At 41.7% G+C, this 14,926-nt stretch overlaps 1 long non-coding RNA gene across 1 annotated transcript; it reads left to right on the top strand.

Moving 5' to 3' along the window:
• The first annotated feature begins 281 nt into the window (after positions 1–281).
• Positions 282–8,771, top strand: LOC108389973 (uncharacterized). The gene is made up of 4 exons (XR_005056502.2): positions 282–2,419; positions 3,638–3,766; positions 5,255–5,357; positions 8,067–8,771. It is a non-coding gene; the product is annotated as an uncharacterized lncRNA (long non-coding RNA).
• The last annotated feature ends 6,155 nt before the right edge of the window (positions 8,772–14,926 follow it).

The raw sequence follows: 14,926 nt of genomic DNA, 5'->3' as shown, positions 1-14,926 counted from the left end.
GTTTTTGATGGGGCAAGGCTAAGAAGTGCCTTGAGGAAGGTAAGGTGGCCTGTTCGCCCCCAGACAGGCTGGTTCTAAGGCGCCCAAACTTTGGAGAACAGTGAACACTGGCTGGGCGCACACGGAGTATGTGGGCAGAAGGATATTGCAGCCCCTGTGCTGAGGCAAACAGCCCGTCCTCCTGGGAGAATATGAGCCCTGCTTTCAGCTAGCTTGTTGTCCAGGCAACCCCGGAACTGGTTGCCAAGGTCACATTTGGCCAGAGCTGCTCATGGTGTTGATGGAAGAGCACTGGGCTAGGAGTCAACTTCTTGCCAAGCTGTAATCACTATTTCTACGATGGAACCATTTCCTTTTTCCTTCAGTTTCTTCATCTGTAAAATGAGGGACCCAGATCCAGTGCTTCCCAGGGCACCTTCCCAGGTCCAAATCCAAAGACTCTTGCTAAGTCACTTGTCATTTCCATTAAGTGATATCACTCAATTGGGTGCCCTGCAGCCAATATCCCCGTGAGCGAAGGACACTAATTAATTGCGTGACAAAAATCTAAAGAGTAATAAAAAATTTTATATCAATTTTTCCCCTCAGATACGAGATTGAACAAAATGACTGCGAATCGTTAGATTTTACGGCGTGCTCACTTATGTAATAAATCTGGTATGACCTGAAACTCTCTCTCTTTTTTCCAGTTAATAAGGTTATTGGTTTCTATTCCTACAGACAGTCTCTTCTGTCCAGAACCAGCAGAAAAGGCAAGTCACTGTGGTCCTGGGCTTCAAGAAAGAAATTGCAAGCCCCGGTGGCATCTTTAGCTGTGACATTAAAGATGCAGCAGGGACAGGGTTCCTCCGGTGTAAGGGATGCTGGAATGGCGAAGCTGCAACCTCTGGAATGAGTCCTGTAGGGTTTTGTTTCCTCCTCATCTACTGGTCAAGGAACTGTGACAGTTTAGTCTGCGGGCTCAGCTATTAGCTGTCTTGTGCCAAAGGAGATTCCCAGAGCCGTGGCAGCTGTGGAGAAATGCATCCAGAGCTAGAAAGACAGGGAAACTGGGGAACTGACAGAGAGAAAATATAAACCGAACAGTCATGCCTACCTTGATTCCAAAGCAACAAACACATCACTATATAAAATACTTGCCCTGATCCACTTAAACCTATTGTGAGTGCCCTGATGGAATTATGGGAAAATATATGTTGTTATCCCTTAGAATTTAAGTCCTATGAGGGCAGATATTTTTGCCTGGTTCATCATTGCACCCGCGGCAGCTAGAACAGTGCAGGCCGTGTTTATCGTAGAAGTGGAGGTGACGGGAGTGATGGTGGGTTTGACAGCAGAGGCTGTGAGGGAGGAAATGGTGGAGGTGAGTATGGAGGTGGTGGGGATGGTGGAGGTGGAATCAGTAGCATTGCGGTGGCGGTCACGGATGGTGAGAACTTCCTAAGATGGGTTTTGCTGTCTCGGAAGCAAAGGGGACAAAAGACGTGCCCCAGAATTAGAAAGCGTTTGACAGAAGCCCCCACAAGGTAGCTCAAGCGCTGCTTCTAGCTGAGTCTGCAGATGGAGGACTTCTTCAGATTTCAATGACCAGAGTCAGCAAACCGCCACTTCTTGTTCATGCAAGTTGGAGTTCCTGTAAGTGCGTTCCCTGCTTCTGAAGCCTCAGGCCCCTCATTTCCCAAAGCCTGTTAAGCCAGCTCTGGCCCTACATGACGATGGAGCCTGTGGCTGGTCACTGCCTGGGCACCCTCACTGCAAGGTTCAGATGCCCCTGGGAGCTTTATTGGAAAACTCCAACGAGCGGGTCTAATCAATCCAGGTCTCCCCCTGAACCTCCCAATGGCTTCCCAGGCACAATGGGCTAAAACCCTGCCCAGGCCACAGCTGCCTTCCCCTCCTGCCCACCACTTCTGTGCCCTGATCCCCCTTCAGGGCCTAATCCACACAGCCCATCTCCTGTGTGCTCTTCTATAAACCCACAGCACCATTCTGCCCTCTCTACCCATCCCCGCCTCTTCTTCATTCCTCACTCCTTTCTCTTCCTGGAAAAATCTTTGTTCATTCTTTGAAATCCCTTCAAGACAACTTCACAGCCACCCTCCACTCCTAAAACACTCACCTGGAGCCCTGTTTTCTCTTCCCTCACCCTGGAAGCATGCTCCTCCTTAGTTCCCACGTGCCATTGGAGCAGGTCCCCGTCCCAGCACACACCTGGTTCCGTGGAATCACACGGACGTGCCTGTTCTCCACCTCTGCATGTATGACTATGCACATCGGAGAACAGAACCGGAACGTGTACCTAGAGCGGAGCTGCCACAGCCTCAAGGATGATTCTTTTTCTTTTCCACTTAATAGTACAGATGGCAAGCTGTGTCTACACTGGCACGTTACCTGAAATGACAGGAACTTAAAAAAAAAAGTAAGTAAATATAGAGAGACCAAATAATATCTGTTCCTCTGATCAGAGACTGTAACTGTGTGCCCTGGAAGGAAGCATAATTCTACTTAGTCCTTAAGAACAAAGAGATCTGTTGAGACTTCAGAATTTCTACACGAGGTGAGGGAGGGCAGTTAGGTCCTGCAGCATGATGGCTGGGTGTGCAGGTGGGCTGGGGGGCTGCTAGCAGACTTGTTGAAAGTTTCATTTGCTCAGCAAGGATTCTCTTGTTGAGAAGGCATTTCATTTGTGTACTTGGGAATAGTGGTGGTTGGGGAGGGTTCTGATGTACCCCTCTAGAGTTAGTGCCACCTACAGAGGGACAAAGAAAGGAGCAGAGAAACTCCAAGTGCACATCTTGTGAGGAAGAAGTAGCCATTTGCTCTGGAAGATACCCACTGTGGTTTAACATTTCCTAGGCACATAGCTCTGCATGTACATATATTTGGAAATAGAGGGACACTAGGAATCTGTGACATGGCTCTTTGTTTGCTTGAGTTTCCAAAGCTGTCAAATGAGGGCTCTGAACTCGAGGGTCACTGAGAAATGGTACTTCAGAGAGGTGAGAACCATTACAAAATGTGCGAGGGCACCGAGGAAGCCCTCTACTACTATGTCAATAGACCCTGTAATAGAACTCCAAGTTTTTAAAAATGGAGAGAAAACAGCAGACCTAGATATCTATAAGGGACCAGACAATGAGGGGCAGGAAATAAGGGCACTGTGTCCAATTATACTACACAGCAGGCACAGAGGCCCTTTTCAAGACGCCAAGCTACTTTTCATTTACCTAAAGCCTTGAGATCAGCAAGGGGATTTCCGCTGTGGGAGCGAGGGAAGGAATTGAGATAGTAGAGTCCTTGGTTAAGGCAGCTGCGGATGAATGTTGAGTTGGAGAGAAAAGAAAGAAGACAGTGGTGCAGAGAATCAAGTCTTCAGGCGAGTGAATGCGGGTGGGGTGGGGATTTCACTGCTGTGTTTCTTTCCCCCTCTCCGTTTTCTTTGCTGGGATTCTTGGCTCCGTAACAGGGATGAAGTAATCAGACTACAAATATTGTCTCTCATTATCGTTACTAATTGTATTATTATTGTCGTGTTGTTTTGTTATTATCATCAAGAAAACAGGGGCAAGTAGAATGAGTAATGAACTTTAGGGTGCAAAATTCCTGGAGAAGTGACTAAAACACCAATGCTTTGTAGGTGTGCAGCGAGGCACAGAGAAATGAGGACAGGGAGAGAAGGCGAGCCCTGGAAAGAATGAGAAGGACACAGCGATGCTAATCACCAAAGGCTGACCTACGAGGGAAGCTTTTCAAGCAAGGGGAGTCGGTACGCACGGCCCCAACACTGGGACTCTTTCAATCTTTCTCTATTGCTGCAGCAATTTGGAAAAATGAGCAGTGACAATGAGCTGTCATAAAAATTACATACAAAATCTTCACTATTGGAGATTATAGTTATCAAGGGCTCATAGGATTAACAAAGAGGGGGAGCCAGAGAAACTTCAATGAGAAGAAAAATTGTGCTTACTTACTTTGTTCCTTTATAATGTCTTTTGAACATTTTTAATTTAATGTGAAATTTCAGAAGAATGGTTCTGTTGGTTGAATAGGAATGGAGTGTATGCAAAATACTGAGCTTTGTGCGAACCCAGAACATTTTTCTAAGCAAAAGCCCGAGGAACTGGAAATCACATGAAAAGCTTCACAAAGAAAGTCCGAGGAAAGCGACAGTGTGTGCACACGTGTACGCATCTTTCATCAAAAAGCCCTACGCTGTGCCAGCCCACAAAACTAGTGCTAAGGAGGGAGTGCTAGCTGCACATAATCTCTACTGGCCTAGAAACTCCAGAAGGAAATGTGTGAATTCCTAAACAGAGCCCTAATTGTTTGAGAATGATCGTAATTGGTTAGTCAATGTAGAACCTTCGGCTTGTGTTTTCCCAATGATCCATGAACGGTCAGCTAAGCTAACTTGTTCTTCAGAGCCCCTCTCATGGAGGTGAGGTCTAGACCCTGCCACATACCATCTCCTGGTTTCCATGAAGAAAGCCTAGGCCTGCTGCCCCAAGCTAGCATCTCTGTTTCTATACGTTTTCCTAGAGGCTTTCTCATCACAACATGTTATACAACCCGTATCAACATCATGTCCCATTTGGTCAAAAGGCATTTCCAATCCAGTGCTTCCTAACCTCTTTTAGGGGAAGTATTACATGCAAGTTAACATTTCCATGTCCTGACAGATCAAATGAGGAGATCCAGCCAGAAAGCACTGAAAAGCTCATGACAAACCAGGTCACTTTCTATTATATTTACATTTCAATAATAGGGTCCTTTAAGGGCTCCTCTTAAAGATGGTTTACAATATCCCATGTCAGCTTTTCTCTTGAATTGCACTCTACTTATATCAGGATTACTGTGTGCATAGTTGAGTAAACTGTGCTCTGTTACACACAGCAGGGTGGCAGGTAATTGGGGGTGGGGGTAGGGAAGACTGAAGCATACAACTAGACCCACCCAGGAGGACAGGAGGGGAGCTGAGGGGTACAGAAATGTGATGTCCCACCATGGAGGCCAGTAGAGCCACGGGAGGCAGTCCAGAGTGAAGGTTAGACAAGTAGGCAGATGATCTTAGGCAGGCCATTCAGTGGCATAAAAGGCCCTTAACTAGGTAGCCTGGGCTCAGGAGCTCAGTCCTAGAATTTGAGAGAAAGACTAGAGAAAACAAAAACAGGGATGAAAATTTAAACAATAGTATTTGGAAGCCACTATGTCCATGGAGTCAGCCTTACAAAAGGACTTTTCTTATTGGAAGCAGGACTCACAACACGGAAGAAGTGAGGAAGGATTATGTGGCCCAGGAACCCAAAAAGAAATGTCTATTGTTCAAGTGGGGCCATCAGAGATCTGGGAGAGGAAAGGTAAGTTTTAGGGGTGAAAAAGGAAGCTAGCGGTCAGGGCAGCACACTTGGGTCATAACTGTGTGACAGCCCAGGAGGTGAGGTCCAGTCACCAAGAAATGCATGGCGCACCATGTTGTGTGCCTGTGTGGGGGGGTGGGGGGTTGGGGGTGGGGAGAGTGATGGTGAGGATATTATGTGGAATTGCTTAAATATTCACTACCATGAAGGAGGATTCACCTGGGAGCTAGGGGGAGGCTGAGCTTGCAGGTGCCAATTTCACAGAGCCGCAGGCAGAGTTGGAGGAATTCAACTATCCTTAGGTTACTCCAGGCTCTGCACAAGTTATCCCCTATCCCTCTACCAGCTACCAACTAATCTGACTCTATGTCTAGAGTCAGAATCGTCTTTAGCACTTGGCTTCCTCTTAAATAAACTGGGTGCAAACATCCTTCACTGTTTAAGTTTCAAAAGAGAGATCTACTCTAGTCAGCCTCTAGTTTGTGAACACTGAGAAAATGCCCAGCTTTCTTATAAGTTGTGCTCAGTTTTTGTTGGCTATTGGTCAAGCTCAGTTCTTCATGCAGGAAGCATTGATTGAGTCCTCTTATGTGCCATAGACTGTCCTAAATGTCAGGGTAGCCATGGTGAATAAGCAATATCCCCTGCGTTTATGGAGTTTCCAGGTTAGAAGAAGAGGAAAAAACATTAATAGATGGTTTCAGTTCAGTGTGGTAGTGAGTGGCAAAGGCGCCTATCAAGTCTTGGGAAGAGACTTGTTCAGAGACAGCTTTCTAGAAGGATTAGGAACAAACTGAGAGTTTTGCATGTACAGGGACCCTATTATGGGAGAGCCTGGTGTCTCCATGGAGCAGTGAGCTATTTGAGAAATGGCTTTTCTATTCTTTCAATGTGATCATACTTAAGAGGAAATCATCATAGGCACAGGATGATTTACAAGGCCCCTATTTCCTGACTTATGTAAAATGAAAATATGATTAATGTTCTGGTATTCGTGACTACTATGAATAATGCTACCAGAAAAGACCTGTAAGAGTCGAGATTAGTTAGCCTCTCAAGAAGGTGATCGCAAGGAACCCTGGTTAGATATAAAATTTTACCACACTCATAAAATCTATGTTGAACTTAATGCAATCAAGTGTTGAGAGAACTGGATCAGAAGTGGGGCTTCTCAACTTGCCATTTCCAGTTTTATCACAAAGCGTCCCTGTGCCAGTGGAAAATCATTACGTGGCCTCTATGACCTCATTTCTAAAATAAAAGAATGATTACGATTTCCTACTAGTTGTGAAAGACTGTGATCCTGCCCCAATATTATTCTGAGGATGGTGTTATAGTCATTCATGATGATCTGAAAAAGATGACTTAGAACATAACGTTCTTTTTGAGAAATCTAGTTCAAGACAATAGAGAGGATGTAATAAATTATCTGCCTTATGGTAAAAATAAACTCCAGTCAAATATATGTGGCTAATGCCTGGGTAAGAGTGCTTAAAGCTATTTGACTATTTATACTAAATAGGTAATGACCACGCTGTACAACCAGGCATGTTCAAATCATATGCTCTTCAGTCCACCTGTCACATCATGGGTAGGACAGACACATATTTCAAGAAGGCAGCGCTATCGAGTACTTTGAAGAAAAGAATAAAAGGTCCCTCTGGTCAAAAAAATCTCTCCCACTACCCCAGTATAGCCCCTGATACTCCCAGCATAATTTCTTGGGGATTAAAGGTAGATCCTCAATTCTTTATCTTTCTTTGCTTTGAGCCTCACAGGACTGTGAGGATTAACTAAAATGTTTCTGGAAATGTGACTGGCATGCAATACATAGTCAATCAACAAACATTAGTTCCCTTCCCTTTCTTCCTGTGGCATCTCCCTCCCTCCACAGCCAGGCCCTTTCCCTTGCTCTCTCCCCAGTGAGCCTTCTCCTTCACCTTCTCTGTGTTCATCCAAATTCAGTTTGTGTCATTCAAGGGTCTCAGATGCAATCAGCCAAAGTCCACTCTGACTCTTCTGAGCTAAAAGGGAAAGGTTACCAGGGGTTTCTATGATGATGAATTATGGAAAATGAAATGGACCCCAAGGATCCCCAAAGGGCCCAGGGCCACATTGCAGGAACCCTCTGGTCTGCACACTACCACTATAGCTGCAACCTATCTGACCACCGAGTAGCCCCTGTCCTTGGGCATTAAGTCTACATTCTGAGCCCACAGACCGCGCATCTACTTGGTGTGGCTTAGGTCACAGGCTGGCCCCCCAGGCTGCAGCCAGTCAAGCTGAGGTGGGAGAAGACCCACTGGCTCCAGCCTTGGGAGGCAGTAGTAGAAGAGGTGTCTGGAATTAGCTTCGCAGCAGAAAAGCGTCCTCAATGAGGAAGTCCACCAAGGAAACAGGAGGGCACTGATGCGAAAAGAGATTGGATGCTGAAGAGCCCCGGCACCACCAGTGTTCCCCGCAAAATCCATTCTCCAAACTTTGCAGAGCCTCTGCCCCGCGCAAGGGCTCCCCTGTCTGACTTGTCCTTGGCCTGCGCATCACTCCCCTGAGCCCCTTCCAGTATCTACCCTGAACATTTTCTCAGGAATGTTCACATTTCAGGAAAAGTATCACACTACCCTGAACACACTGTTTGACACCCTGCTGTCTCCTCGACTAGCTTCTGACTGTATTGTCCGACTCTGCCTGTGTCTCTTCCTTGGACAGAGCCCACCGTGACTCTCAGGAGGCTCCCATTGGTTGGGGAAGAGAGCAGACACACGACAAAACCTGAAGGAACCAAGGCAATCAGGAATGCCCAGAGTCTGGCCCTGCCCGGGAGCATGGACGCTGGCGGACATCACAGTGAGCCAGGAGCCACCGTGAGGTTTAAACTCCTTGCGTAAAACCGGATCCCGTGTATCTTTGCCTGTCAGTGAGTCTATACGCTGCTTCCATGGAAGGTTCTTGAGTCCGACTACCTGGTAGCTCTGTTAGAATTCTGGAAATCACCACCAAGTGAACTCCAAAGAGAGCTAAGCAGAAGCCATGTTATTAGGAAAGACATATCTGAAAAAATAAAGCTCCCTGGATTAACACAATTCCCAAATAAAATCCAGAGAAGAAAGCATTCTTTGACAAAATGAAGATTTATTTTGAGCCAAAAGCTAATATCTCCCTAAAGTTTTAAATCAGATCGATGGTGCTTGCCTACTCTAGGATTACTTAGCACTACCTTCTCAGCACTGAGCAGTGCTAGAAGAAAATATTAAGTTATTTTTAGATGATATGATGGCGCACTTACAGAGCTGAAGCGATGGTCAGTTCAAAAGAATCATAAAGATTTATCTCTTACTTTCTTTTCTAATTAGTTCCTAAAAGTAAATCTGTTTGAAAGTTAAACAATAGATTTACATGTTCTAAAGGTTTGATTCCAAGAAAGCACAGAATTTTAAAAATTAAACTAATTTAAATTGTATAATGTTTAGCCACGAATGTTCTAGAATCATCCATTATGGCTTTAAATTCTTAAACAGTTTTGGCAGTTATCCAGGTAGTAAAATTAATTTTCAAAAGAAATTTTTACCCCAAAATTGTAAGTTTTTTCTTTCGGTCAAAGTATTATCTAGAATTCCAAAGGACTGATTTTACTGTTGAAAATAAGGTTTGTTTTTTTTAACACTATATATTATTTCCCATTATATGAATTGGTTTTCACTTGCATTCAGGCATTCTTCAAATTCTGTGCATACATCTTTCTAAAAACATGTGTTTTCATGCATAGATCACTGGCACTTCAAGCCACATTTGCTGTCTATTTAGACTTTCAGATGTAACTCCATTAATATACATTTTTACTTGCCCAACTAGGAGTTCAATCTCAGTAACATTGCCATCAGTACATATGCAGTAGTGTTTGTGCAATTAATTGAATGCATTACTGATTTTTTTCGCATGAAATATTGTGTAAAAGTAATACAAAAGTCATAAAAAAAAGTAAATGTTAATACTGATAATTGTGCAAATGGATTAAACATCAAAACCAGAACGATAAAAGAATTTCTGGTCTAGCCATAGGATGCAATATTATGCAGGCATTAACACCATGATATCTGAGAACATCTACTCTCATCTGGAAATATTCATGACACATTTTTAAGAGAAAAAGCCAGATCAAAACTCTACCTACATACAACCTTCATTTTGTACAGTAGCCTTCTTTCCTGCCATCTTCTCATAGCTGTACAGAAAAATGAACTTTTCTTCACTTCTCTTTCAGGGGGTGGGTCCAAGTTCTCAACCACAGAAGCAGTATTACGACCTAAAGAGATCAGAAGGAACCCAGGCAGGGGCACTGGAGTAATAGTAGCAATAACAGTACACCTCAGAGAATGCAGGTGCAATGGGCTACTTTTCACTATAGGTTTTACAGAAAAAAAAACAACATCTAGCATAAGGTTAGTAATATATTAGCTACAAATCCACACAGGCTGTTTGGAAAGCCAAGATCCCATAACAGTGGAATCAGAGGCATTCTTTGGCCACAAAATCAGGTCAGAAGAAGGATGACTTAGGACACTAGCCAAAAAATATTTAGGTGGGTCCCAGGAGTGGAAACTTTTGTCAGGTAAGTGAACTATTTGGAGAGGGAAGAAGAAATGGACCAGGAAGACTGCTCAGATCACTTAATGATGGATTCCCAAAGATCTGAACATTCTAACCCCAAATGTTATATCTCATAATTATGTATCATTTGTATGTAATTCTGGCAAATTATAAACTTGTTTCTCAGCGTCTATTCAAAACAAGCAAACTTTTGTTAGTTGCTATGTTGACAAGAGCACATTATTTAGCAAATGTGTTCAGTGGAATCATTGCTTTTAGTTTCCCAGCAGTTCTGAACTTCTGTCTACATCATTTTAAACTTCCTTAGAAGCACAAGTTATGAATAAGAGCTCACATTTATTAAGCATGCTGCTAAGTCCTTTGCACACATTACTTCATCTAAACCTCTTGTTAGTATTATTGTCTTGTATTGTTTTTATTATCTCTCTTTTAGCCCCTTTCATATGGTCTGGCAGTCTCCAGAGAAGCTTCACATTTTTAAATCTCCCAGCATGTGACATGTAGCTCAAAAATAAAGAATAGGCAAAGCCCCTAAAGTGAAATTTTTATACTAAAACCCAATTTGGCTATTTACAACAGGTTTTGGCCACTACTTGGTGGCCAAATTTCCAAACTGAAAACCCCAGGAACTGGGAACTCAGAGGATACCCACCAGCTAGCATGTTGAGTATTACCCTATAAACTTCAATTTGCTTTCATTGAGAATTTCAATGACTTTCCATTTAAATGGGTGACCTCCACAAACTAGTTTAAGCTGCTACAAATGAAAAATGCAAATAAAACATCTGCTTCGAACTGATTCCCCACTCATTCTTCTAACTTCAGCAGAGGAAAGATTAGGAAGTTTTGGAAATCATTTGAATGCCAATTGCTTTGATCATACACGCTGTTGGGATCCCATGAGCTTTTAGGAGGTAAAATCCCTCTGAGATTTAAGACAAATAGAATATAAACAAGATGACAGGCGAAAGAGACTGGACACTCCAGGTGAAATGTCTGAAAACAAAATGAGGAATTGGGGTGGTGTAATATACTGCAGCAGAGGGAGGGATGAATGTGAGGCATAACTCAAGGTGGGAAAGAGACCCGAGAAGGAAAAATCTCATTCATGCCGAATATATCTTCTTTAGAGACTCAGCAGTCATGTCGAAATAAGTGAGCCAGTGTGAGAAAGTCCCCTTGGCTTCTTGACAGGCACAGGAGCCAAGGAAATATGGAAGGACAGTGCAACCTAGTGATCAGTATACAGCGGACGCACAACGCTGCTCAGACAAGGTGGGTCACAGCAGACATTCAACTGTTACTTATTGGTCCTTTTGGTCCAGGTTTCCAATTTTTTCACATGACATTTGAAAGGTTGGAGCAATATGTATGGCACTTGTCTCTGGAACTGGCAGCTGTTTTGTCCCATGTAGTCATCCCACCAAAATAAAATGAGATGGAGCAGAGAATCAGACACGTGGGAAGACCCAAGCTCATGTCTGCCAATTGCTGGCTGTGTGACCTTGGGCAACTTACTCAATGTCTCTGAACCATCTTTGTCCCTTTCCTTAAAAAGCAGCAGGTGCCCGGGAGGGGAGTTTTTGTTTGTAAAGTGTATAAAACACCGTAGTGGATCATTAAGCATAGCTACTGACTTTATGGTTATTAATTCTTATACAAAGGGTTTGGAGGGTTTTTTTGGAGAAGGAGCCAGGACATTGCTTTGAAGAAAAATTGTTAAATGTTGTAGGTATATATGCATCATTTCATGTGAGAGGCTTGTAGATTTTAGGCTATAACATGTAACTTTAATATCTTAATAGTTGGCTTCTCCTACTCAGCAAACATTTATGTTTTTAATATGATATACTTATCCATTATTCTCTTTCATTTTCCCTTCCTTTTTTTTTTTTCCTGCAATGTAGTTCCAGAGATTCCACAGGAATCAAGGATGGAGCACTAAAGCACTGACTCTTAAACTCTTCTGGGGTGGCACAAATCATTTGTTTTCAAGTTTAGTTTGAAGTCACATTCCCTGGACATTTGGGGGAACATAAAGGATTTACAGCAGGTATATGATTATGGAAAAATTTAAGGAAATCAGTTTCTAGATAGTCATCTTCCATGTAACAGGCTCTTTTAGGAAACCGATTTGTCCAAAACTCACTTGAATGCCCATTAGATATTTTAATTCAATATAAGAAAGGCATTCATCTCAATTATTCCCAGACTTAGTGTGGCCCAGTGTCCTGAGGAATGTAACCCTTTTAACCATCAAGCAAAGAGAAACTTCCTGTAATGATTATAATCAAGCTACAGTACACTCATAAACTAAATCTACTGCAAGCACTTGGATCCTTCTATTCCTTGGCAATTGTCGAAATAGCCCAAGGAGAAAAAGAGAAATAGTATACTAAAAACTGCTTTGGTTTTTCACATAGCTAAATGGAAGCAATTCCCTTCAGCTATGCTCAGCATTTACCCTCAGGGCAAGTCAAGAGCTGGAAAGCAAAGTTCCTTCAAAACAGCATAAAGGGGAACCCTCCTGCACTGCTGGTGGGAATGTCAACTAGTTCAACCACTGTGGAAAGTAATATGGAAGTTCCTCAAAAAACTGAAAATAGAAATACCATTTGACCCTGTAATTCCACTCCTAGGAATTTATCCAAAGAAAACAAGTTCTCAGATTCAAAAAGACATATGCACCCCTATGTTTACTGCATCACTATTTACAATAGCCAAAATATGGAGGCAACCTAAGTGTCCATCAGTAGATGAATGGATAAAGAATATGTGATATATATATATACACAATGGAATACTATTCAGCCATAAGAAAGAAACAAATCCTACCATTTGCAACAGCATGGTTGGAGCTAAGGGGTATTATGCTCAGTGAAATAAGTCAGGTAGAGAAAGACAAATACCAAATGATTTGTCTCATTTGTGGAGTATAACAACAAAATACAACTGAAGGAACAAAACAACAGCAGACTCACAGACTCCAAGAAGGGACTAGCAGTTACCAAAGGGGAGGGGTGGGGGAGGGCGGGTGGGGAGGGAAGGAGAAGGGGACTGAGGGGTATTATGATTAGTACACATGGTGTGGGGGGAGCATGGGGAAGACAGTGTAGCACAGAGAAGACACGTAGTGACTCTGTGGCATCTTACTACACTGATGGACAGTGACCGCAATGGGGTATGGGGGAGACACGATAATATGGGTGAATGTAGTGACCACATTGTTTTTCATGTGAAACCTTCATAAGAGTGTATATCAATGATACCTTAATACAAAAAAATAAAATAAAATAAACCCAGCATAAGTAGGGTAGGTAGGTGACTAAAACTTTGAACTGTAACTGAAGTATTTTATGGGACAACCCAAGTTTTTGAAAGATGCTGGATAAAATCTCAGATTAAAATTTTATATGATATATTTCATATTCTCTGTGTTATTCAAGGAATTATTAAAACCTAATTTTTAACAATTATCATTAAATATTTATGTGACTTACAGTCAACTGTCATTTTATTTCATCCTATAAAAGGTTTAATAATCCCTACTACGTATTTTAAAAAAATAACATTCTGGCTTCCAGAGAGACTAGGTCTTACCAGCATTTTATTTCCTTTCATTAATGCAAAAAAAAAAGTCTGGGCATGATTTATCTTATCAAGAATTTCAATCCTAATAAGATTTCATTCACCTTTAATAATTGCCAGAATTTGTCATCTGTTATGCTGTTTGGAGATCAACTGGGTGCTTACAATAATGTAATAATACTCCAATCTGGAAAAGCGTTCTTCATAGTTATGTTCAAATGAAACAAAACGTATTAAAATGTTTTCATATATGCATACATGCCAGGTATGTATATTTTGTTGTGGATATGTATAATAGAGCAAATAATAAAGAATTTTTAAATATACAAATATATTTGTTGTATATAAATATATGTATATAAGAATTTTGGAGAAAGAATAAAAATAAGAGTTCAAAAAGGAAAAAGAACGATCTAAAATCATTGAACTTTTGTTTTTAAGCTTTTAAATATTTTTAAAACTGCATTATGAGCTTCAAAATATTATGGTATTTAGATTTTGTTGGATATATTGAAGTTCAGCATAACCATTTTATCTATAATATTCTGCCATAATTCAATCTTTTGAAAGCATTTAAACCTATCATGAAAAGTTTGAGATGCCAATATTGGTACTGAGAAAATACATTTGTTTTCTCAAATGATTTTAGGGGCTATGCAAATAAGTGATTCTAGAGACCAATGCTCTCAATTACATCTTCAATATATGATAAATATAATCGAATAATAGGAGGAAAGTAAATTAAATGGTATATATATACATATACATAAATATATATACACATATGTAATTACTTATATATCTGTATATGTATGTATCTCAGCTATCCAATTTTATTGTCATTCCTCTTTTCCTTTTTTATTTTTCTCCACTTTTAGCGTGGCCTGCTGCATGAAGAATGAATTTATAGGTGATGTTTTGAGGAATCTTTCTAATTCGTTTGGGATTTTGCTTATAACAGCAAGAGACTTGTACTGATTCTATTCATACCTGATATCTTGTGTGACTCATATTGGGAAAACTAGTGCTCTTAGATTTAAGAGTGTGGTAAAACAAGTTCAAAACAATCATATTGGCTTATTTTGCCCCACTGGACCCGGATATGATGAGTTTTCAGGTCCTATTAACCCTTTCTTTTAAGTGCCTGTCTTGATTTAAGTACTAGTTTCATAAAGGAATTTACCAGACACTATCAAGGACACACAGAAGACCCCATCAGAGCTCTGTGCATAAGCCTTTCGGGCGTGACAAGTGCTCTGTGGATGGAGAGGTGGGAGACACATCATGGATTTCACAGGGGGAAGCCATCACTTCCCAATCACTTCCAATTCAACAAACGATGGGAAGCTTATTAAAGAGATGGCATTTGGGTC

Source organism: Manis javanica, chromosome 18, assembly GCF_040802235.1.
Source record: "Manis javanica isolate MJ-LG chromosome 18, MJ_LKY, whole genome shotgun sequence".
In the NCBI taxonomy this organism is placed as follows: Eukaryota; Metazoa; Chordata; class Mammalia; order Pholidota; family Manidae; genus Manis; species Manis javanica.
The sequence above is the reverse complement of the archived record's forward strand: the minus strand, read 5'-3'. Positions and strand labels throughout refer to the sequence as shown.